Below are 26,688 nucleotides of genomic sequence, written 5' to 3'. Positions count from 1 at the left end.
TGATGCCCACTAAACTGGCAATGATTTTAAGTTGGGAGTTTTACTCCAAATGGTACCACATGCATGAAGAGTCGAGTCTCATTTGAGTTGCATTTACGTTGTGTTTGAATATGATGTTGAGTTGAATATGCTGCTACCGAATGCATGATATGATGTGGGTGATTAACGTGTAAAGTTACTTAACATAACATGATGATTTATAATATTTGTTATATCGATTGAGGAACTCACCCTTACAGTTATATTTTTCAGGTAACGAGCAGTGAGTTGAGTAGAAGCTAGTGCTTGAAGTCTAGAGTGGTTTTAGTGGGTCATGCTCTGATAGATGTAACATCGGGACGGGATGTTTTAATTGTTGAATAAATGTTAATTTTAAGATATTACAGATGTTGAATGTTTCTATCCGCTGCGAATTTTTAAAGAAGTGTTTATGTTGGATTAAATAATGAGCATGACTGATTTTTACGGTGAATTATGTGAAGTATTATGTGACACCCTTGGTGCATGATTACTCTGATATTGATTTATATGCTGTTGTTTTAATTAAATATTTGGGGTATTTAGAAGGGTGTTACATTAGTGGTATCAGAGCAGGTCGGTCTGTCCGGCCAGTTGTCGTGTCGTTACTGTCTAACAATTGTGTAATTGTTATTAATCTAACGTTAAGTTGTGTTGTATTGATAAGTTGAAATGGCTGGAAGGAATGACGCTGCAATGGCTACCGCAATGCAAGCAATGGCACAAGCGGTGCAGAACTTGCCAAATGCTGGTGGTGATGCTGGGTCACGTAGCTTGGCGACTTTTCAGAGAGAGAATCCGCCGGTGTTTAAAGGGAAGCATGATCCAGATGCAGCCTTGGGATGGTTGAAAGAGATTGAGAGAATCTTCCGTGTTATGGATTGCACTCCAGCTCAGAAGGTTCGGTATGGTACTCACATGCTAGCAGTCGAAGCTGATGACTGGTGGCTAGAGACTCACGAGAGGTTGACCGTGGCAGGTGAAGTCATTACTTGGGATGTATTCCGTAGGGAATTTCTGAGGAAGTATTATCCGGAAGATGTCCGTGGTAAGAAGGAAATTGAATTCCTTGAGCTGAAGCAAGGAAACATGTCTGTCACTGATTATGCTGCGAAATTTGTGGAGTTGTCCAAATTTTATCCTCATTACACTGGTGGTGGTGCTGAATTTTCGAAGTGCATCAAGTTTGAGAACGGATTGCGCTCTGAAATTAAGAAGGCTGTTGGGTATCAGAAGATACGCATTTTTACTGATTTGGTTGATAGCTGCAGGATATTTGAAGAAGACAATAATGCTCATTACAAGATTGTCAGTGACCGCAGAGGCAAGCAACATCAAAACCGTGGCAAGCCGTATGATGTTCCAGCTGGAAAAGGGAGACAAAGAGCTGCTCCGGCTCAGAGAGCTAGTGGGGGAGGTGCTCCTACTGGTATAGTTTGCTTCAAGTGTGGTCAGGCTGGTCATAAGAGTAATGTATGCACTGCTGAAGTAAAGAGGTGTTTTCGCTGTGGTAAGATTGGCCATGCAATAGCTGATTGCAAGCACAAGGAAGTGATTTGTTTTAATTGCGGAGAAGAAGGGCATATTGGAAGTCAGTGTCAGAAGCCGAAGAAAGGGAATCAGTCAGGAGGCAAGGTCTTTGCTTTATCGGGTTCTGAGACTTCTGCAGATGATCGTTTGATCCGAGGTACGTGTTATATTAATGGCTTTCCTCTTGTAGCTATTATTGACACAGGTGCGACTCATTCCTTTATATCTTTGGATTGTGCTGTGAAACTTAAGTTAGAGATATCTGAGATGTTTGGTAGTATGGTAATTGATACTCCTGCGAAGGGTTCAGTGACTACTACTTCGGTTTGTTTAAATTGTCCTTTGAGTATTTTTGGTAGGGACTTTGGGATGGACCTAGTGTGTCTTCCACTAGTGCAGATTGATCTTATTCTGGGTATGAACTGGTTGGTGTTTAACCGAGTTTCTATCAATTGTTTTGATAAGACTGTGATATTTCCTGAGAGTGAGGAAGGAAAGAGTTTGTTTCTATCAGCGAGACAAGTGGATGAGGAAGTAGCTGATGGGGCAGAGTTGTTTATGCTGTTAGCGACTTTGGAGGCTAAAGATAAACTGATGATTTGCGATGTAGCTGTGGTGTGTGATTTTCCTGATGTGTTTCCGGAAGAAGTGAATGAATTGCCGCCAGAGCGTGAAGTGGAGTTCTCTATTGACTTGGTACCTGGTACTAGGCCGATATCGATGGCTCCGTACCGTATGTCTGCTGTTGAGTTAACTGAATTGAAGAGTCAGTTGGAAGATCTATTGGATAAGAAATTTATTCGTCCGAGTGTGTCACCGTGGGGTGCACCAGTGCTATTGGTTAAGAAGAAAGAAGGTACTATGAGGTTGTGTGTGGACTACAGGCAACTGAATAAAGTGACGATCAAGAATCGGTATCCTTTGCCGAGGATTGATGATTTGATGGATCAGTTGGTTGGTGCAAGTGTGTTCAGTAAAATAGATTTGAGATCTGGGTATCATCAGATCCGTGTGAAAACAGAGGATATTCAGAAGACTGCTTTCAGAACAAGGTATGGACATTATGAGTATTCTGTAATGCCTTTTGGTGTGACTAATGCACCTGGAGTATTTATGGAGTATATGAATAGGATTTTCCATCCGTACCTAGACAAGTTTGTTGTGGTGTTTATTGATGATATTTTGGTGTATTCGAAATCTGAAGAAGAGCATGCTGAACATTTGAGAGTGGTTTTAGAAGTCCTACGAGAAAAGAAGTTATTTGCTAAATTGTCCAAGTGCGAATTTTGGTTAGGAGAGGTAAGTTTTCTTGGTCATGTGATTTCAAGAGGTGGTGTGGCTGTTGATCCTTCTAAGATAGAAGCGGTATCTAAGTGGGAAGCTCCGAAGTCTGTTGCTGAGATTCGAAGTTTTCTTGGTTTGGCTGGTTATTATAGGAAGTTCATTGAGGGATTTTCTAAGTTGGCGTTACCGTTGACGATGTTGACTAGAAAGGGGCAAGCGTTTGTTTGGGACTCAAAATGTGAAGAAGGTTTCCAAGAGCTAAAGAGAAGGTTGACTACTGCTCCTATTCTGATATTACCGAGTTCGTCGGAATCATTTGAAGTTTATTGCGATGCTTCATTGTTGGGTTTGGGTGGCGTGTTGATGCAGAATAAGCAGGTTATAGCTTATGCTTCAAGACAGCTGAGGGTTCATGAGAGGAACTATCCGACGCACGATTTAGAGTTGGCAGCTGTGGTGTTTGTTCTGAAGTTATGGAGACATTACTTGTACGGGTCAAGATTTGAGGTTTTCAGTGACCACAAAAGTTTAAAGTATTTGTTTGATCAGAAAGAGCTGAATATGAGGCAGAGAAGATGGTTAGAGTTTCTGAAGGATTATGACTTTGGGTTGAATTACCATCCGGGTAAAGCAAACGTAGTGGCTGATGCATTGAGTCGGAAATCATTACATATGTCTATGTTAATGGTTAAGGAATTGGATTTAATTGAACAGTTTAGAGACTTGAGTTTGGTGTGTGAGAGTACTCACAATAGTGTTAAATTGGGAATGTTGAAGTTGACAAGTGGTATTCTGGATGAGATCAGAGAGGGTCAGAAATCTGATATGCTTTTGGTTGATAAGTTGACTCTAGTGAATCAAGGTCAAGGTGGCGAATTCAGAGTTGATGAGAATGGTATTTTGAAGTTTGGTAGTCGGGTGTGTATTCCGGATGTTACCGAGCTTAAGAAGAGTATTCTTGAGGAAGGACATCGTAGTGGTCTGAGTATTCATCCTGGAGCTACGAAGATGTATCATGATTTGAAGAAGTTATTTTGGTGGCCGGGAATGAAAAGAGAAATTGCGAGTTTTGTTTATTCCTGTTTGACTTGTCAGAAGTCAAAGATTGAGCATCAGAAGCCGTCTGGGCTAATGCAACCGTTGGCTATTCCAGAGTGGAAGTGGGATAGTATCAGTATGGATTTTGTTTCTGGTTTACCGAGGACAAGTAAGAATTTTGAAGCTATTTGGGTGATTGTTGACAGATTAACAAAGTCGGCTCATTTCATTCCGATTAGAATGGATTATCCGTTAGAAAAATTGGCTGAGTTGTATATTGAGAAGATTGTAAGTTTGCATGGTATTCCGTCGAGTATTGTTTCGGACAGAGATCCTAGATTTACATCGAAGTTCTGGGAAGGTTTGCAGAGAGCTTTGGGAACTAAGCTGAGATTGAGTTCTGCATATCATCCGCAGACTGACGGTCAGACTGAGAGGACGATTCAGTCATTAGAAGATCTTTTGAGAGCTTGTGTTTTGGAAAAAGGAGGTGGTTGGGATTGTTATTTACCGTTGATTGAGTTTACCTACAACAATAGTTTTCATTCGAGCATTGGTATGGCGCCGTTTGAAGCTTTGTATGGTAGGAGATGTCGGACACCGTTATGTTGGTGTGAGTCCGGTGAGAGTGCTGTGGTCGGACCGGAAATTGTTCAACAAACTACGGAAAAGATTAAGATGATTCAGGAGAAGATGAGAATTGCTCAGAGTCGTCAGAAGAGTTATCATGATAAGAGGAGGAAGTCACTTGAGTTTCAAGAGGGAGATCATGTGTTTCTTCGTGTTACTCCGATAACAGGTGTTGGTCGGGCTTTGAAGTCGAAGAAGTTGACACCTCGATTTATTGGTCCTTATCAGATTTTAGAGAGGATAGGAGAGGTAGCCTATCATATCGCTTTACCGCCGTCACTTGCGAATTTGCATGAGGTTTTTCATGTGTCTCAGTTGAGGAGGTACATTCATGATCCGTCGCATGTAGTCCAAGTGGATGATGTACAGGTGAGAGATAACCTGACTGTTGAAACATCGCCTATGAGGATCGAGGATCGAGAGTTGAAGCAGTTGCGGGGTAAAGAGATTGCCTTAGTGAAGGTAGCTTGGGGAGGACCAGCAGGTGGCAATGTGACTTGGGAACTGGAGAGTCAGATGAAGGAGTCCTATCCAGAGTTATTTGTTTGAGGTATGTTTTCGAGGACGAAAACTCTTTTAGTGGGGGAGAGTTGTAACACCCCAAATAAAGTAAAAGAATTATTTAATTAAGTTAATAATATATTTAATAATTTAATTAAATAAATTGAATTATTGGATTATTATTATTATTTTGGAATAATAATTATTATTGGAAAATATATAAGTGGAATAAGAGAAAAGGTTTTCATTTTTGGAAAAGGTTTTTACGTGAAAACCGAGAAGCTGCAGAGAAGAGGAAAAGGGCAAAGAGCTGTAGAGCAAAGGTTGGAGAACGGAAAAGCTTGAAGCTCGAAGAGTTGCCGGATTGTTAAGGTAAGGGGGGTTTATCGTCGTTTAATGGGTATTATCGATTAACATGTAATGGGTAGTGATAAGCCGTCGATTGACCCTAATTGGGATTTAGAATGCTGAGAAATTATGTTGAATAAGTTGTATTAAAGCTGAAATTGAATTTGTGTTTGAGTGTATTGTGAATTTCTGAGCGTATAGCTTTTTACGGAAGTTGAATCGGAGGTCCGGAAGTCCTCCAACGGCGGAAAATGCGGAAACTCTGCATTCTGCCTTGTGTTAGCGCAGGAACTGCTGTTTCGCCTGCGTTAACCGGTTAACCCAGGGTGTTAACCGGTTAACACTGTTATAAATTGTGAAAAATGTTGAGTTTTGCCTGCGTTAACCGGTTAACCTATAGCGTTAACCGGTTAACACTGTTGCGTTTTGCCTGGAAGTGTAATTTTCCTGCGTTAACCGGTTAACCTATAGCGTTAACCGGTTAACGCTGTTGCAGTATGTAAAAATGGTTGATTTTTATGATGTAAGTGTAATTGGTGATTGGCCTATTGTATCCAATTGTGATAAATAAATTCGTGGAGTCTATGTTGCGAAATGTTGATGCAAATATGTTGATAAGTTGTTTTTGTGGAAAATATTAAGTTGTAGGCTGATGAGCCAAAGTTGAATATAAGTTGTTTTGTTGAAAATGCTGAGTTGTAGGCTGATGAGCCAAAGTTGATTTTTAAGTTGTTGTTGCTGAAAAAGCTGTTATGTTGTCGTTGTTATTATGTTGTTGAACTTTCAAGTCGTACATGCCATATACATTCATATGCATTAAGTCGGGGCTTTTGCTCACACCACGTTGGCCTGGATTGGCAAAAATTATGGGGCTTTTGCTCACACCACGTTGGCCTGGATTGGCAAAAATTATGGGGCTTTTGCTCACACCACGTTGGCCTGGATTGGCAAAAATTTTAAGTTGAAAGTTGAAGGCTTATGCCTTGATGCCCACTAAACTGGCAATGATTTTAAGTTGGGAGTTTTACTCCAAATGGTACCACATGCATGAAGAGTCGAGTCTCATTTGAGTTGCATTTACGTTGTGTTTGAATATGATGTTGAGTTGAATATGCTGCTACCGAATGCATGATATGATGTGGGTGATTAACGTGTAAAGTTACTTAACATAACATGATGATTTATAATATTTGTTATATCGATTGAGGAACTCACCCTTACAGTTATATTTTTCAGGTAACGAGCAGTGAGTTGAGTAGAAGCTAGTGCTTGAAGTCTAGAGTGGTTTTAGTGGGTCATGCTCTGATAGATGTAACATCGGGACGGGATGTTTTAATTGTTGAATAAATGTTAATTTTAAGATATTACAGATGTTGAATGTTTCTATCCGCTGCGAATTTTTAAAGAAGTGTTTATGTTGGATTAAATAATGAGCATGACTGATTTTTACGGTGAATTATGTGAAGTATTATGTGACACCCTTGGTGCATGATTACTCTGATATTGATTTATATGCTGTTGTTTTAATTAAATATTTGGGGTATTTAGAAGGGTGTTACAGCTTGTACACCGGTGCTAAGAAAATAGGAGGTGTTAAATTCCCTAAAAATAAACACACTATAAGTTTCAAGGTAATAAGTTTTAAATTCACACTGTAAAGAAAATTAAACAGTTGGGATATACTTACTCAAGATATGGTTTAACTTTAATGCAGTTAATCAAGACATGAACATATGCATTTTGCATTTCTTTTTGGGTCATCCAATGCACACCCTTCTTTCCAAAGGGACGGCCTGGAAGTCCAAAGACTGATAAGGTAAATTAACTTCTTCCGTTAACATTTACGGGATTCTTTATGATTCTTGGAGTTAACATCAAGTAATTGAAATAGTGACTACAAAAATGTGATGTTTCTCGATGCAAGTAATATGCACATATTCATCCTTCAACTTTAGCTTTATTTTTCACCGATTGTTTTGAATCACCCATGAACCTTTCAAACGGATACATCCACCTATATTGAACATGACCGCCAAGATAAGCTTCATATGCCAGGTGCACAAGTAGATGTTCCATAGAGTCAAAAAAACAAGGCAGAAATACTTGTTCCAACTTACAGAGAATGATTGGAATATTTTGATCCAACTTAATGATGTCATCCACTCTTAAAGATGATGCACAAATATCTCTAAAAAATTAACTAACTTAAGTTAGTGGATTAAGCTCATGATTGGGTAGTGAAGTTAACACAATTGGAAGCAATTGTTCCATAAAAATATGGCAATCATGGCTTTTCATACCATTCAACTTCCCAGTGTTAGCGTCGACACACCTTTCTAAATTTGAAGCATAACCATCGAGCATTCTCAATTCTTTTAACCATTGACAAACTGCTTTAGCTTCTTGGGAAGTAAGATTGTAATTAGCCTTGGGTTTTAATAATTTTCCATTCGGTTGAGGCTTCAACTCCAACTCTTTTCGATTACACCAAATTTCTATGTCTTGTCTAGCCTTCTCATTGTCTTTTGTTTTGTCTTTAACATCCATCACTATGTTAAATACATTATCAAAAAAGTTCTTTTTGATATGCATAATGTCAAGATTATGGCGCAATAAATTATCTTTCCAATATGAGAGGTCCCAAAATATACTTCTTTTTGTCCAATTGTGTGTGACCCTATATCCTTGAATTCTACATGCTTTACCAATATCTGTGAATTTTGGTAGTTCACAAACTTGGTTCCATACTTCACCTGGTGACAATCGAGGTGGAGGAAAATCGGTTACTCGTTCGTCTTTTTTGAAATCAATCTCGTTTCTTTTATAGGGATGATTTCTTAGTAGGAATCTGCGGTGATAGTCAAACCACGACCCCCCCCTTTTTCCAACGTAACAACCATGGTGTTTCCCATGCAATACGGAAATTTCATTTTTCCATGTGTACCCAACCTGACAACATGCCATATGCTTGAAAGTCATTAATAGTCCACATCGAGGCAGCTCGCATAGTAAAGTTTGGTTTACATGATATATCATAAGCCCATTCTACAATCTACATCCTCTTAAAATCATCAATTAAAGGTTATAAGTACACATTAATTTCGGCTTTTGGACTCGACGGTCCTAGAATGAGGCAGGTAAAAGACATGTATGGTTTTGTCATTGACATCTCAGGATGGAAGTTGTAAGGGCTTGCAGTAACTGGCCAACAAGAATATCTACTTCCCGACGCTTGGACATATGGAGTAAAACCATCAGAGAAATCCAAGCCCTGACATTTCTAAGTTCTGCAACAAAATTAGTATGTATCTGATCGAAGTGTTTCCATGCCTCACCATCATATGGATGTCTCATAGTGCGTGAACATTTTTTGTTTGTATGATGTCATGTCATTTGACTTGCATTGTGCATTTAAGAAAACATTATTTTTAACCTTGGTATTATCGAAAGATAAAATATGGACTTCACTGCTACATGTTTTTGCTTACGGTTAATAGCTTTACTGCGAATTTGAAATCTTGGACTCTTACAGAACTTACATTCCTCCAACGCTCCATCACTAGTACCAAACTCATTGTCATAAAACAACATGCAACCACTAATGCAACAATCAATCTTTCTTACTTCTAAACCCAAATTCGACACCAACTTCTTTGCATCATAAAAATTTGTAGGCAAATTGTCTTTCGTAGGAGTCGCGTTGAGCATCATTTTTGCGAAGAATTCCAAACACTGATCAGGAACATTTCAATTTGACTTGGCGGTTAATAGTATCACACACATTGATGATTTTGAGTTCGAGGACCCCTCAAATAATGGCGTATTCATCTCATTCAACAACTGATAAAATATTTGCGCTTCCTCATTCAGTAACTCTTCTCCATCAAAATCTTCAGGTTCATCATAGGTCACGTTCACACCTAAAGTATCGCCCACCATCTCACCGACCAGATTAAAGTTTTCCATATATTTCATTGGTGATCGAATACTTGAAGCATGTGTATTACTGGTCTCTGGCATATTACTCGACGGTTCTTCTCCATTATATGTCCAAACCTAATAATTTTCAATGAAACCCCTTCTCTTCAAATGACGTTCTACTTCCTCTGGGTCACTAGTTATAGGTCTACATTCACATTTAAGACAAGGACATCTAACTCCTCATTCGCTTCGACAATATTCCTGAGCAAATGCCCAAGTGATAAACCCTTTAACTCTTTCAAAAGTTGGTTTAAGTCCGCGTCTTCCTGGATACAACCTATCGTACATTCAATTTCGATAGTACCGATAATATTCCATACTGCACATTTATACAATCATTGCCTTTTTAATTACAAATGTTATTTTAATATATCAATCAATTTCAGAAATTTTGATAAAATATTAACTACATATATTAACTAACTTAATATTATTCTTAAACATAAACTTATATTAACTAGAAACTACTTTTCATACCGAAATTTTTTCTACTATTTTATAATTATTCTTAATATATATAACTACAAATAAATTTCATACTATTTTGTTTTTTATAAACTTATATAATAAACTATTTAAGATAAACATAAATATTTTGTTTTTGTTTTAACTAAACATTTAATAAATATATAATAATTTGTTTTTTTAATAAATAACAACTATGTTCATTTTTAAAAAAATATATATAATAAACATATAACATAACATATAATACATATAATTAATAACCATATATTTTTTTAATGAAAAAATTTGTTATGTTTAAAAAAAACTATTTCACACCATTTTAATTTTAACTAACATATTATTCTTTTACTATATATAAAACAGAACTACATTTTATTTTATTTTGTTTTAAATATACATATACAATATGTTATATTTTTAATAAATATTTTGTTTATATAATATATTATGTTTTTTATTATATACCATAAGAATAAAAATCAAAATATAATATATTCTGTTTTTATTTAAAATAAAAAAATATAATATAATAAAAACATAATATAACAAATAATATATTACAAAAATAATATATTCTAAATATATATGGAAAAAAATTTACTTAAATACCTCAATGAAGATAAAAAAAACTTGAATCTTGAACCTTGATACTTGAATCGTGATATATCTTGAAGAAAAAATTTAACAATATTACTTATACAAATAAAAAATCAAGAAATTAATAATAATAAAGCTGAGATTTGAAAATTATTATAAGGAATAAATTAAGAGATGAATGAAGAAGAGGAAAAGAATTGAGAGAGGATGAAAATGATACTGATGTATGGGCTAGAGATAGAAAAATATGAAATTTATATAGACAATTTAGCTAAGTGAATTTCATATCGCAACCTTGAGAAATGAAATTCACATCGCAACCTTGAGAAATGAAACTCACATCATAACCTTGAGAAATGAAATTCACGTCGCAACTCCCCAACGGTCAAAAAATTGCAATATGGGAATCATGACACAAATAAATATGTCAGTCAACCGTCTCCGTCAAGTCAGCGTCAGTCTTCTTCCATCCTTAACGTTTTTAAATTTTTAAATTTCATGTTGCGAACAACTTAAATTTTGAAAATTTTAAATCTCCCCCATATACTAACATGTGTCCCATGTGCATGCAACAGTGTGAATTTTTTAATAATAAAAACATGTAGCGACATGATAATCACGTCCAAACTCCCTTTTTTTTGCCATGTGATTTTCACGTCACGCTGGAGACAATTTTTCTTGTAGTGACTCGTGTGTTCGCACGGGTACTGATGTGTTATGCGTATTTGTTTGTAAAATGTAATAAGAATAAAGTTTATTATTTTTAGAAGAAAATATATTTTTATTTAGATTGGGAGCACAAATATAGTTGTTCCATATATACAAATATTTGGATCAACTGTATATTTTTCTGTATGTAAATATTAATTTTGTTTTAAAATATTTTATAAAAATATTTATACAATTTTCTTTTTATAAATATCAACTAATAACATATTATTTTTGTAAATATTATTTTAATTATATAAATAAATATTAATAACATAAATAAATACATTTTCCCATGTTTTCATTCATATATTATTTTAAATATATTTACATTTATATTCTTTAATTTTATAAAAATTATAATGACATGTGCGTTTGAACGGATTCTGTTATAGATACTCGTGCATTCGTACGGGTAAGTTATGCGCATTTGTTTTCAAAATGTAAGAAGAATGAATACAAAGAAAAACAAAATTGTTCATATATTAGTTGAATTATTACATCAGTAATATATAGCTCACCTCCATTTATTTTTCCGTATGCAAATATTAATTTTATTTTGACATTATTTATAAAAATATTTTGAAGAATAATATACTTGTTTCTGTTTATAAAAGTTTTTGGATCACAAATACATTTTTTCTCATATAAAAATAAAGTATTTAAATTTTTCCTGTGTATAAAACTATTTGTCTCATATACTTTTTCCCGTAATTTTTTAAGTATTATTATAAATATCTCTTTATTGGGGATATCAACAAAAAATCATAATTAATTAACAAAATTTTAAATAAATAACGATTTTTAAAATTAAATTTGAAATTTCAAGTTTTAATATTTGACTCATTTCTAGAGTAAAATGTTAAATCTATCAATATTTTTCATAAATATTTAATACATAATAAAATGTATTTAATGATAGTTATGCAATGGACATGAATAATATATTTAAAAACATTATTTATTATTATATTAATTAAATAATTAATTTTAATTTTTTTCACAAATAAGACAACTATTTTAATATTTAATGTGGTATTACATAAATCATTAATTTATTTAATATTATATTAAATATGTAAACTCTCCCTCATTAGTAACATATTCAGTTATTTTCAAATATTTATTTTTAGAAAAATGGTGAATAAATCTAAGAGATTTAATTAATTAATTAATTTCATCTATTTATTGATATTTAAAAAGTATCATTCATATATATATATATATATATATATATATATATATATATATATATATATATATATATATATATATATATATTGTCTCATATATATATATATATATATATGAGACAAATAGTTTATATTTCAAATAAATTAGCCGTATTAGCAAGAGATCTTATTAAATTTTATTAATTTCTTACTAAAAAAATCTTGTGAAATTTACATTTAGTTTATATGTATTTAAGTTTATTGAAATTTAATAACATTTAATTAAAACTACACGCAAAATGCCATTGCAGTCACGTGTACAGTATTTGCAATAGGTGAGTTTTAAGCCACAGATACAGCAGCCACAGGTACAATATTTACAATATGTGAGTGTCACTTTAAACCTATTATAAAAAGCATAGTAAAAATATTATTTTTAATAAAAAGACTAAATCAGATTCCCTAATAATAACTTCATAATAACTTGAAAGAGAAGATTTTTTTTATAAGATCCTATTTTGAATAAAAAATCAAATCAGATTCCCTCATGATAATAAGATACTATTTTAAAAGTTTTTTATACTTCCAATTTATTAAAATGACAAAATAATATTAAATAAAATCATTATGAAAAGCAAACATAAAAATATTTAAATCAAAGTCATAATAATTGTTTATTGTTTTATAAATGAGAAAATAATAAAAATTAAATAGATGAGAAAATAATATAGGACAGTAAGAGGCAGCTAATTTGCACAATGAAAAGGTATGTGTAGTTTTTAAATTCATCACCCTCTCACTTGTATCTTGATCTGTCCGTGAATGAGTATCAATATAACCTCAAAAACAAAAGATATATCAGATCAACTAAACAAACTCTTGTGGCTATAATGTAGATTTGGAAAAAATAAGTTTGTGCTTATCTATTTTTCAATTAAAAATAAAATCTATATTTATTATTTCTTATCCTATTTATATTAAATTATTCCTCAATAAAAAAAAGGTCAAATTTATTTATTTTCCATTTTCTTTAATTCTACTAACAATATTTATTTTGATATATTATTGTTACAAATAACTCATCAATTTATTGTTAGAAATAAATTAGAGGGTATAATTTTGTACCCATAATAAATAAAAAACATCATAATTAACATTATTGTGATAACAAAAATCAAAGACCAAGGGAGATATTTTTTAGAGAGAAATGTTAGGAAAGCTGCAAAGTCAAACACATACTCAAATCAAAATAGTGAAAATATTTTCTACAAATCAATAATCACATATACATCATCAAAAGCATCTCTTTTAGTTTCCTTACAAATGAAACAGAAAAGAAGAATGATTTTTTTAAATCTAAATTCGACAATTTCAGGTGACTGCATCCTCTGTCAAAGATCATATAAAAGATTAAATACAATACCTATTAAAATATCATCACCAGAACAAAAAAAAAATGGAAAAAATTAAAGCATGCTCATCGAAAAAGAAAACAATAACAATGGAAATAAATGTTGGAAATTCGTCAATTCTCGCTTCAAGAAATTTACCAAAATCTATGGAGAATTCCGAATGGAATCTTGATGAATAAGAATCAATCTTTCTGATTGATTACTCCTCTTATTCTTCACTTTTCACTCGAGTAAATCAGTCAACCTTATTTGCAAGATTTCGCTTCACAATGGTAATAAAAAGAAACAAAATTGAATTGGGGAAGAAAGAGAGATTAAGATTTTTGAATAAGGAATTAGAAGAAGAAATTTCTGCATAATTTCTCCCTGCTCTCAAACTGAGATTTTATTCAACTGTGCAACTACACTTCTATTGTCAAGGCTAACTCCTCAAGCAAACCCCAAACATTACAATCAATAAGGGTTATTCCCTAATTATAGATTTTGGATTTGCTTGCTCCTCAAGCAAACCCCAAGTACCTTATTCTGCTAACACTGCAAAATTATGCCTAAGTAAAAATCCATGTCAAGACTAACTCCTCGACACTTCGACAGTTATGTGTTTTGAAATCAACATACTTCGACACCATGAATTACATTCTCAACACACCACATAATTCATTATGTCTAAGATATCTACATTCATCATAGACTTTAATTTCTTGAACACTTCGACCTACACTCATTTCTTCATGATATTTGCAATCTGATTCTCAGTTCTACAGTGTTCCAAGTTCAGCTTCCCATGAGATACTTACTCTCGAAGATAGTGAAACCTCATTTCGATGTACTCGCTTCGTCCATGCACTATCGGATTCTTTGCCAGATTGATAGCAGACATACTATCGATCTTCATGGTAATCGCTCCATGATTCTTCCTTGTAATCTCTTTGACCAAATTCACCATCCAAGTTGCTTGACATGCATAGAGAGAAGCAGTTATGTACTCTTTTTCACACGAAGACAATACTACTACTGCTTCTTTTCTCGAACTCCAAGCAATTTATGCACCACCTAACATAAACACATAACCAACTGTGGATTTTCTATCCTTAGCATCACTACACCAACGTGAGTTGGTGTATCCCAGTAGCTTGCATTCTTTTCCTTCACCAGCGGTAGGAAACAAAATGCCATATTCGAGAGTTCCTTTTAGATACCTTAGTATTTTCTTCGTTGCTGCTAGGTGTGATACATTTGGCTTCTGCATGAATCTACTCACTGTACCTACACTATAAGCTAGATCATGCCTTGTGTGACAAAGGTATCGAAGTGATCCAATGAGTCTTCTGTACTGGATTGGATCAGTATTGTAGCGGTAAAAATTTGAGATTAAGTTATCAATTAACTTAACTCATAAAGCAAGAGTCGCCATCACACTTTTATTATTTCCAAAGGAATGAAAAAAAGTACGAACAAAACCCAAAGAAGTTTTTAAACAAAACTAATAGAAAGAGACAAGGGTCTGGGGGTTAGTTATGCAAAGGGAAGACATTATCACCCTAAACGTCTATAGTACTCTATAGGAACCTCTTTGAAAATATGTGCATTTTGGATTTAAAATGGTGTTGTTTGCAAAAAAATTGGGGAGCTGAGAAGAGTAATGTTTTTTATGGTTTTCTTTGTTTGCCAAGGCTCCTTAAGCCTTATGCGTATGTACCAACAAAGTGCAATGGAGGAACAAAACCTCGTAGTTCATGGTAAAAATAACAAATATGTATGTTTTAATTTATTTTTAATGAAGAGACATTTTGTCATTTTAAGAAGAACACTCAACTAGTCACCCACAAGTATGAGAACTTTGCATCATCAAGAGAAGGGCTCCAACTTGGATAAATATCAACAAGTATTCCACTAGTTCTCTTAGATGGAAAAGAATTATCATCAATACTATGGGGGATGGAAGGACTACATCTCAACTATGGAAATGACTCATATCTAAACTTTGAGAAAAAAAGTTTTAAAAGCAAAAGGGCACAAAATAGTTTGAATGAGTTATGCATTTTTTAGTATTTTAAAATTGGTCTAAATATGATTAAGATGAGTTAGCATTTATTAAGAAAAGATTTTGAAAATCACTTGACAAAAGTCAAGGTTTATTGAGAAAGTGGTTCAAGTTTGAAAACAAGAAGGTTTTTGAAAAGAGGGGAGAAGATTTGAAAATTAAAGAAGGGTAAGAAGAAGAAGAGACTATCCTAGTGCATAAAGTAAAAGCTAGGGAGGAAAGATCTAACCAAGATATAGCAAGCTTTATGACATAGGTCAAGTAAGAATTCCTCCTTTGGATTTAGCCTTAAGCAAACCAAATAAGCAAAGAATAAACCATGTATCATATGAAACCAAAATGACCAAGCTAAGTCTTCAAGAGAGACCCAAAGTCAAAGGTACCAGATGAATCCTAAGTTCTCAAATCACAAACTCCCAAAGCAAGGGTCAAGGTCCTAGTTCTAAGTCCATAACTTCGCAACAATGCCAATGATAGTAACCACAAGTCCATGAATCAAGAGAACCAATTTTTAGAAGTTTATTCCTTTATTAATGTCTTTAAAAGAAAAAATAAGTCCAAACAGACAAAAGGAAAAAGAGCATAAGCATAAACAATATGATATGAGATGCTAAAATAAAAGGCATAAAGTAAATAGCAAGAAATAAATGACAAAAGATAAATGACATTAAAGTAAAGTTAATGCAATAATGCTAGTAATTGGTGTTAGTAAAAAAGGTAAGGAAATCTGTCATTTTTGGGAGAACACTCAACTAATCACTCACAAGTGTGAAAATATAGACCTCTACATCACCATGACCAGGACTCCAACTTGGATAAAATCAACAAGTATGTCACTAGCTCTCATTGGTGAAAATGAGCAATACTTTCATACAATACCATGAGGAGTAGGAGACTTATAATCTCACTTATAAAAATGATTTATTTTTGGGACAAATTTAGCGTTATATTAAGCAATCGTAATTGGACTTATGTAGAAGTCACAACTGTCTGAGACCGGTCAATAATAATGTTTATGTTAATACATGCTAGATAAATGATATGTAAATCATTCTCCTAAAGCTATGCCACACAAAAAGGAAAAGAGGATTGATCAAGCACAAAGGCTAGGAGAGCGGTCCATTATAGCAATCAATACTTCATGATACTTAGGACAAACTTATACATCAATCTAAAATACCTTAAATGATTCACGATCAATTAATAGGTAGATTTGAAATGATAAAAGTTCATCAAGCATCAATCCACACATCATGATCAAGATGGACACAAACCATCTAATTGGTCAAAAGAAGAAAAAAGAAGACAAATGGATGAAGAAGAAGAGGACAAGAGAAACCAAATCCAAATTGAATCAAAGGCTTGATCAAGTTATCATCAAATTCAATCATCAATTTTGGTGGATTAGGGTTTTCACCCCATCAACATCAAGATCCATTGAGTTTGATGAGACTTATGATCAAAACAATCATGATCTAAGGCCAACAGAAGTCAAAAAAAGGTAAAATAAATATAAAATGCAAGAAAATAAAAAAAATGCATTAAAAATATTTTTAAAATGAATTTTAAAGGGAAATAAAAGAGAAAATCCATAAGATCCTTCAAAACACCAAATAAATGGCCAAGAAAATTATGGAAGGTTAAAAATAAAATAATAAGCATAAAATAATTTTTTCAGAATTTAAAAATGCCTAAAAGTATTTTTAAACCAATTAAAACAAAGGAGAAAATAGAAAATTCAAGAAAAATAAAATATGGGAAACTAAAAATCAAATGAGGAAAAATAAAAGAGAATCTTAGAAATTATTTTGGAATTTTTTGGATGAAATATGAAATTACTATGAACTTTTAAACAAAAGGCAATTTAAAATGAAAAAGGAAAAATAAATAAAATCAGAAAAAATACGGAGTGTTGGATCAAACCTCATTAATGGATATGGCAGATCCAACAATAACAAGGCTAGGGCACACGATGGAATTTAGCCAAAATAAAATACAGGATCTAATTCAAACTGGAACAATCAAAACATTTCAAATGGCCAACATGTCTAGCCAAACTCAGATGACCTGAGAAAATTCCTGTCATCTTCCCCCATGGTCCCTCACAGGAGTTTCATCGTTTGGTAAACTCAGAACACGAGACTACCACCATTGTGATCGCCTCTTCATCACAAATTCAACTTCATGCTCCAAATTCATTTATTTAAATCGGGCATGGGGAATTTCAGAGAAGTTTAAGAAACAAGCAAGTCACGAAAAATTAAATTAAATGATGAACACAATCAATCAACACCAGATAAGTTAGGGGAAATCATCAGAGAGTGAAAGACTACATTGTGGTAACTTGTTTGAGTTTAAATTATGCTTAGAACTACCTTGTCCAAATGGTGACCAGAAGTTGATGAAGCGCGGTCTGGTCAGGACACTTTAGAAGGTCTTGGAGCTTGGGCATTTTTGCAAAATCTTCAAAGAAGATCGAAGGTGCTAATGGGATCAAGAAATTGGATTGAAACAAGCTAGAATTCAAAAGACAATATTTGAATTTTTCTGGAAAATTTCATATTGAAATAGGGATTTCTTGAATCTCAAAATCTTGGAAATGAATGCAGTAGCTTCCTCTATTTATAAGGAATGTGTTTGGATCCTAATACGTGTGGAATCAAGCTTAATTCATGCAAAACAAATTTGATCATGGGGTGAGAAAAGTGTGACTTCCATTTCATCAAAACTCAGCCAAATGATGTGTTTCAAAGGTAAATTAACTTCTAGAGACTTGGTTAAACATGTTTAGGTCCAAAACACATGGTAATTTGGCTTGGAATTGAGATTAGTGAAGTTCAAATTTTGGGTCATGGTGATTTCTTTAGATTCAAGTTACCATGTTCAACACAATGGGGCATCTGGCTCAAGAGGCTTTTTTATTCTGTTCTTTTTGCAATGTGTTGACATCATATAAAAGATTACAACATGCTAAGAAAGGTTGCATTTGGATGCTTGAGCACAAATTTATGACAAGTTGAAGTTGGCACAAAAAATCGGTCATGTAACTTAGAAAATTCTAAGTCCCAAGTGGCTAAAAATGACCTATAATGTCTCAAAGAATTCCATGGTCTTCCAAGCATAATTTGACTTTGGTCCTTGAAGAAAACTTGTAGAGGGCATCACAAAAGATATTGTGCAAAACGAATCAGCCTCAAATTTTGAAAATTGGAGAAGTTATGAATCTTGAAAGTTGAGAAAAAGTCACTTGGAAATAGGTCAAATTTCACTAAGTCCACAAACGACCTATAATGTATTCAAACTTTTTATGGTCCTCCATGCATAATTGGATCTTGTCATGTAAAGAGAAGTTGTAGAGGATATTGAGAATAGTCATACGTAAAAAGAAGCATTCAAAAATGTTGAGAATTGAAGGAGTTGTGATCCTTAGAACATTGATTTCAAATGTTGACTTTTTGGTCAAACCACTTGGAACAAACTTGTGCACTTGGACTTTCCTTGCATTTCAAAGTACATATATGATCATGTGAACTTAAAATTAGGTATCCTTGAATGTCCTTTGATGAAATTTCTCAATGCTTGAGGTAACTTGGTGAAGAAGGCATGGAAATAAACACATGAACCTTTGACTGTTTCTTGAGAAATAAGCAACAAAACATTGAGATACTCTTGATCAAAATTAGATTGAAAGATGCTTGACGACCTTAGAGATCATACCTTGAGAGATAATCCCTTTGAGGATCAATGGTTAAACACACTTTGACTTGAGGAATCAACAAAAACCCTAGCTGAGGAACCATGTTTGATGCTCTTGATGAAAAAGCCCTACCTTGCACAATAAACTTAAAGAAAACAAAACATATTTTTTCTATTTTGATTAGTGGTTCGATACGCAATAAACATATAAACACAAAGGTAAAACACCAAGAAAGAGGTGTTTGATGATCCTTGCAAAAGGCAAACCCAAAGATGAGAGAGAGAGAACAAATATGTGACCTTGTTTGTATGCAAGGATGCAAATGATATGTGGGATCTTAGGGGTAAAAATTAGGGTATGACGGATGCCCATATTTAAGTTTCTTCGATTCAGAGATACGAAGATTGAAATTTTCATCTCGAAGAGACTTAAATACATAAGACCCAATTTTTGGCCCTAAGATACCGTAAAAATACATATAATATGATATGAATCCATACAAGGATCTCTGTGGGGAATTTAGTGCCACGAGACAAAGAACTGGTGGAGAAAAGAGGAGACTGAAATTCTGCACGGCAATAACAGATTCCAAATGGGGACCCAACTGGGGACAAAAAAAGTTCCACTGGGGAAAAGAAAATACTCGGGATTAACCATTGTATTTGCAAGAAACCAATGCACAGTTAGAAAACAAATGATCCAAAGGCCCAATAGGGAAGACTTGTCAAGGAAAGACTCCGTCGGGGAAAGGATCAATCAAAGGGGAAGCCCAACTCCACTAGGGGGAGAAGTTACCTAACTATCAACCAAGTGATAGGTTAACAAAGGTAACCAACCAAAAGTAAAGGAAAATATTACCTATTATTAGCTGCGTGATAGATTAACAAAGGTAATAAGTTCAAAAGGAAAGGATACCAACTACTAGCCACGTGATAGCTTAATAAGGTAACCAACCAAAGATAAGGGAAAATATTACCTACTATCAGTCAAGTGATAGCTTAACAAAGGTAATAAGTTCAAAAGGAAATATTACCAACTACCAGCCAAGTGATAGTTTAACAAAGGTAATCAATTCAAAAAGGAAAGATTTCCAACTACCAGCCAAGTGATAGCTTAACAAAGGTAATTAACCAAAAGTAAGGGAAAATATTACCTACTATCAGCCGAGTGATAGCTTAACAAAGGTAATAAACCTGAAAGGAAAGGATACCAACTATCAGCCACGTGATAGATTAACAAGGTAACCAACCAAAGATAAAGAAAAATATTACCTACTATCAGCCGAGTGATAGCTTAACAAAGGTAATAAGTTCAAAAAGAAAGGTTACCAACTACCAGCCACATGATAGCTTAACAAGGTAACCAACCAAAGATAAAGGAAAATAGTACCTATTATCAGCCGAGTGATAGCTTAACAAAGGTAATTAACCTGAAAGGAAAGGATACCAACTACCAGTCATGTGATAGCTTAACAAGGTAACCAACCAAAGATAAAGGAAAATATTACCTACTATCAGTCGAGTGATAGCTTAACAAAGGTAATAAATCTTAAAGGAAAGGATACCAACTACCAGCCACATGATAGCCTAACAAGGTAGGTAAGAAGAAAATATTACCTAACTATCATCCAAGTGATAGCTTAACAAAGGTAATAAGGCCAAAAGGAAAGATTACCAACTACCAGCCAAGTGATAACTTAACAAAGGTAACCAACAAAAGGTAAGAAGAATTATTACCTAATTATCAGCCAAGTGATAGCTTAACAAAAGTAATAAGCTATAGGGACAAAAGTTCAACCCATGAATAGACTAGAGAGAAACGGTCAAAGAAGACGCGATCCAATGAGGAAATAAACTCAATTGGGGATTAATTCCATCCAGATAATGAACTGGAAAGGAAAACCGAAATAAAACCTTCCACGAGGATCAAACTCCTGGGGAATTAGAAAGGATAAGCATTTTCTACTTAAGGTCGACACTCTATTAGAGAGAGGACACACACACTCTGTGGGAACAAAATCACCAGAGAGCGGGGAGTGCACTAAGAAATGCAAGATGCACAAATAACACCATTATGTTATGCATATGCATATGAATATGTGTATTAATATGCTAACAAAACAGGCACAAAAGGGTTAGACCAATAACATAGTACAATCGGATACGGTACATCCCGAGGTGTAGTCTAGCGTACGACTACTTTTCGTTAGATACAGCCTAACAGACGGCCCATTCTGCAACTCAGATACGATCTAGCGTATGATCCATTCTGATCTGTCATCCCCAGCGACGTATGACCCATTCTAACTCCCCAGTGAAGTCGACGGCCTAATAAATGACTCACTATACGGTCTAGCGTATGACCTAGTGACACCCATGACTTCAGATATCTTCTAACGTACGACGTACTCTGAAGCTCTCATCATCAAACTTCCTAGATGGCATCTTTAAACCCATCTCCATCAAGACTAATTGACAAGTACAAATTTTGGGGCATCCTAAGTGTTCAATAATCTTCCACCTCCAGACCACAAATGGCGTACATACCATTCTGACTCTCTCGGTTCAAGAATATTGAACAGGGGCAGCTGTCATACCCCAAAATTTGCCCGTTAATATTACAAGGCATTTTTCAAGACACTCCGACTTATTCTGCAAGGCACTGATCTTAAAGGAACAAAGGCCCAGCTCACAACAGGCCCAATCCAAGAAAAGGCCCAAACTAGCTTGCTCGCTAGGCGAGCAATTCCTTCGCCTAGCGAACCCCTCGTCGTGACACTCGCCCCAGCGAAGCGCCAGATCCAGTAAAAGCCTAAAATAGCTTGCTCGCTAGGCGAGCAATTCCTTCGCCTAGCGAAGCTTGCGAATATCAGAATTTCTGGGCTTCCTTCTGAGCCCATTAGGTCATAGCCAGAGCACTATAAATAGCCAAGCCTTCAGTCACGAAAAAGAGAAGGAAAAACGGAGACGGGAGAACGAAAAAGGACGAAAGGAGAACCCTAGCAAGCAAACCCTGATACTCATTGGAGGCAAACCTGAAAGGAACTCGGCGGCACCAAGTTCTACCTCCGCCCAATTCAATCCGATTTGCCGATTCGAAGTCACAACTCAGCTGCTAACAGGTTTACATTGCTATCATTGTTTTATATTCTTAATTTGCATATGACTTTATGATTAGATTTATGAAATACCTTAAGCTTGGCATGTGAACTTTAATATATACCATGCATACCTTAAATGATTAATCGTATAATTGCAGTAATGAGATCCATAAGGCATAAAATTGGTTGAGATTATACTGATATCATATTCAAAAACCAGCAGCGCTCGCTAGCACATCGCTAAGCGAGCCAGTAGCGAGTACTCGCTAGGCCTTCGCTAGGCGAAGCAGGGGCGAATGGAACAGCGGCTGTTTCATTTTTTTTGGCTGTTCTATCTTATGTTATTATAATTCTGCATCATTTGGTTTGAGTTCATGATTGTTGTATTTATTTTATGGTGCAACTTTCAATTATATTTTATCTCGATGCTCTAATCCGTGTGTTGAATTGTGTAAAGGTTTACATGTTTCCAAGGAAATGGCCGGCTAGGCATTCCACCTTAGGGGTGGGATACCCTTGTGGAGTTTCACCCTAAATTACCTAATTAATTTTACTGTATTAATTTTAATGTATTAATTTTAATGTATTAATTTTAATGTATTAATTGTAATGTGGAGATTTATCCTAATTACCTAATCGATTGTAAAATACGGCCTCTAAATATGTGATCTTGGACCTCTCTTTATTGCCTTACGATATTACGGTATTACGGTCATGTCCCGCGAATGTGGGGATACCCTTAGCAAAGACCCTTCGATTAAATCATCATGTCCCTTTAAAATAAATCATAGTCCCTCGGATGTTACCTTCAAATATATGATTTTGTCCCTCGATGACCCTTCGGTGTAGCCTACGGTTAAATGATGATCGTCCCTTCGAATGCTAAGGTATCCTTACAACTGTTGCCTTCAATGACCTATCGATGACCCTACGATGACCCTTAAACATCCAAAGGGTAAAATTACTTACTTCTCAATAGTAAGGACAGTTTTACCCTCATAAGGATAGGAAACGTTCATAACGACCTTAGGAAGGTATAACTCCCAATTACTGGATCATAACCTAAAATATTTTCAACACCTCACACCTTTCAAAACCTCTTTTGGAAAATCACCACTTGGTATACATTCATACTAGAATCATTACCGAGTTATATTTTTCTAAACAACTTTCAAAACTAAACGAGATAACCACTTTGTATACATTCATACGAGAATCATTACAAAGTTAAACTCTCTTTTCAAAACATTTTCTAAGCCGTTCACCAACACTTTTCAGACAAAAATATAAGTGATCCAGCAATTAAGAGCCCATGGATAACCATGGATACAAAGGGTGCTAATACCTTCCCTTTGTATAATGTACCTCCCGAACCCAAAATCTATTGAGGTCTTTCCTGTTCTTTTCCACCTTTCCTTATTGGATAAAAGAAAAGTCGGTGGCGACTCTTGCTATCCGCGACATTGCGATAAAAAGCAAAACACCCCAAGTCAGTTCACCGTATGACAGAACTGGCGACTCTGCTGGGGACACTTTAAAAAGAGAGGTTACCTTAAAAACAAGATCACTTATTCCAAATTGTCTGATTTACTTTTAAGGGATTGCTTGGGTATTTTTGAGTGAAAGATCCTACACCCGGATCTAGTGTACCTTAGGTAAGTAGCAATAGATCATCGCGACTATCCGGCGTATACTGGAGTGGTTAAAATGATGGCTACGGTTAATGTGACACTTTGGATGTCCTGATGTTCCTCATGTTCACTTGAGGAAAAATTTGGCTTCCGCGTGGTGTCATTAAAGCATTAACCAGACCTTTAGAACCCTAATTGACTTATCCTGGCCATTAGAAAGTAGTGAGATAACTGACTTCGGTTCCGACTGGGGTTGGTTGAGACTCGATACTACACTCTTTGAGATTGGACTTTAGGGAAGCTTCGGTCAACCACTTGGTGTTGCACTGAAGTGGACTTGAAGGAAGGTCAATGATTGGAGATCCTTTTAGAACCCGGTTACTATTCTAGGACAGGTTGAACCAACTAAACTTCAGTGGGGAGGGTACTTACCTATGGAACTCATGCAAGCCTTAAAACCTAGGAATGATGGTTGTGTGACTTGCTTGTGCTTGTTATTTATTTAACCTCATAAAATCATAACATCATAACATCATGACATCATAACATTGTACTAACCATTTCAAGGACTTAGGGATTTAACTTTGCTCTGTTTTGTAAGGCTATGGCTCCCAGGAAGACCATCCGGATTAATCTTGTAGCAATCTCTCCTCAACTCAAGAACTTAGTGTCAGAACTTTCCGATCATGCGCAGTTCATCAAGAGACATGGTTCTCTTCTCAATTTAGTTACCACTGGGTTCAAAGAAGATATGATGAGAGTTTTATTCCAGTTCTTCGACCCTAAACATCATTGCTTCACATTCCCAGATTATCAGTTGGTACCCACATTGGAAGAATTCTCCAGACTGCTTGGGATACCTATCCTTGATCAACTACCGTTCAGTGGTTTAGAAAAGGTTCCGAAGTCTGAAGAAGTTGTCGCAGCTTTACACATGACGAAGTCCGACATTGAAGCTAATTGGGTAATAAGGAGTGGAGTTAAGGGTTTACTTTCCAAATTCCTGACAAATAAGGCCCGAGAATTCTTAAAAGTTATGAATGTCCGTGCTTTCGAAGACATCCTGGCATTGCTAATCTATGGCTTGGTGTTATTCCCTAATCCAGACCAATTCATAGACATGAATGCTATTAAGATATTTCTCACTCATAACCCTGTACCTACCTTGCTGGGAGACATTTTGCATTCCCTCCACACTCGTACCATGAAGAAGCAAGGGACTCTCATGTGCTGCATACCTTTGTTGTCTAGGTGGTTTATTTCGCACCTTCCTTAATCAGTCTTGAAGAACGAGCAGAATTTGAAATGGTCTCAAAGGATAATGTCGCTCTCCCACCCAGACATCTGCTGGTGTCCTCAGTTCAAGGAAAATGTTACCATCATTGACCGTTGTGGCGAGTTCCCTAATGTACCACTCCTAGGAATAAGAGGGGGTATTACTTATAATCCTGCTTTAGCTCTGCGACAGTTTGGTTATGCTCGAAGAGATGGTCCACCTGAAATGATCATCGAAGGCATTGTGTTCGACTATGACAACGATTCCCAAGGCCTCCGTCAAAGATTTGTACGAGCTTGGGGCATGGTGAAGAGAGGTACGTTAGGACAGAAAAATTCTATTCCTATGGAACCTTATCTCAGATGGGTACGCGCCAGAGCTCGTGAACTTGTCATGCCATATCTTGCAATCGGACCTCAGATTGTCGAACCTGAAGCTGAAGGAGGTGCTCCTCAGATCATTCCTTATCCAGATATGCCTACCAATGTTGAGGAACTAAAGAGATCCTGGATCCAGTTGAGAGAAGAAAGGGATACTTTCGAGACTCAGTTCGTCGCAGAAAGGAAGAAAGTGTTAGAACTTACCAGTCAGCTTAATGAGGAACGAAGACTCAATGCGTATCTTCGCCCAAAAAGAAGCCGCCCCTGGGAGACTTGAGCTTTCATTGTATTTTTATTATTATTCCTTCTGTAATGAACATTGGTCAAAGAAATTAGCAATAAACATTTCTCTCTTGTTGGTGATTTACGCAAAGTTAAATTCCAAAAGTCCTTGAAAACATTTCATACATTGCATAACATAACATAACACTGCATAACAGGTATTCTACAAGTTCAATGTTCTCACGGTCTTCATTACAAACAGAAAAATGGATCTCGAACAAACTGTCAAGGATCTCCAGACTCAGAATGCTCAATTCAAGGAGATGATGCTAAGCTTATCCAAGGGGCAGGAGGAACTGAAGGCTCTTTTGCTCGAAAAGAAGAAAGACAAGAAAGCTGTGAGTTTCATTAACCCGGGAAGAAGGCGTAAAGGACAGGCCACAGGAGTCAAGTTTGGAATCCCGAATGGTCCAGAAGAGGGGACGAAGAATGATTCAGAGGAAGAGAATGCTGATTTCTCCAACCCTGAGGATGACGATGAAGATTATGAAAATGAACAGTACTCTCCAAGAGATGATAAGTACAAGTTGCTGGAAGAACGTATGCTAGCTATGGAGGGTCAGAAGGCGCCCGGTCTGGATTTTGAAAGTT

This window comes from Lathyrus oleraceus, chromosome 3, assembly GCF_024323335.1.
Source record: "Lathyrus oleraceus cultivar Zhongwan6 chromosome 3, CAAS_Psat_ZW6_1.0, whole genome shotgun sequence".
Taxonomy (NCBI): domain Eukaryota; kingdom Viridiplantae; phylum Streptophyta; class Magnoliopsida; order Fabales; family Fabaceae; genus Lathyrus; species Lathyrus oleraceus.
This window is presented reverse-complemented; position numbering follows the sequence as displayed.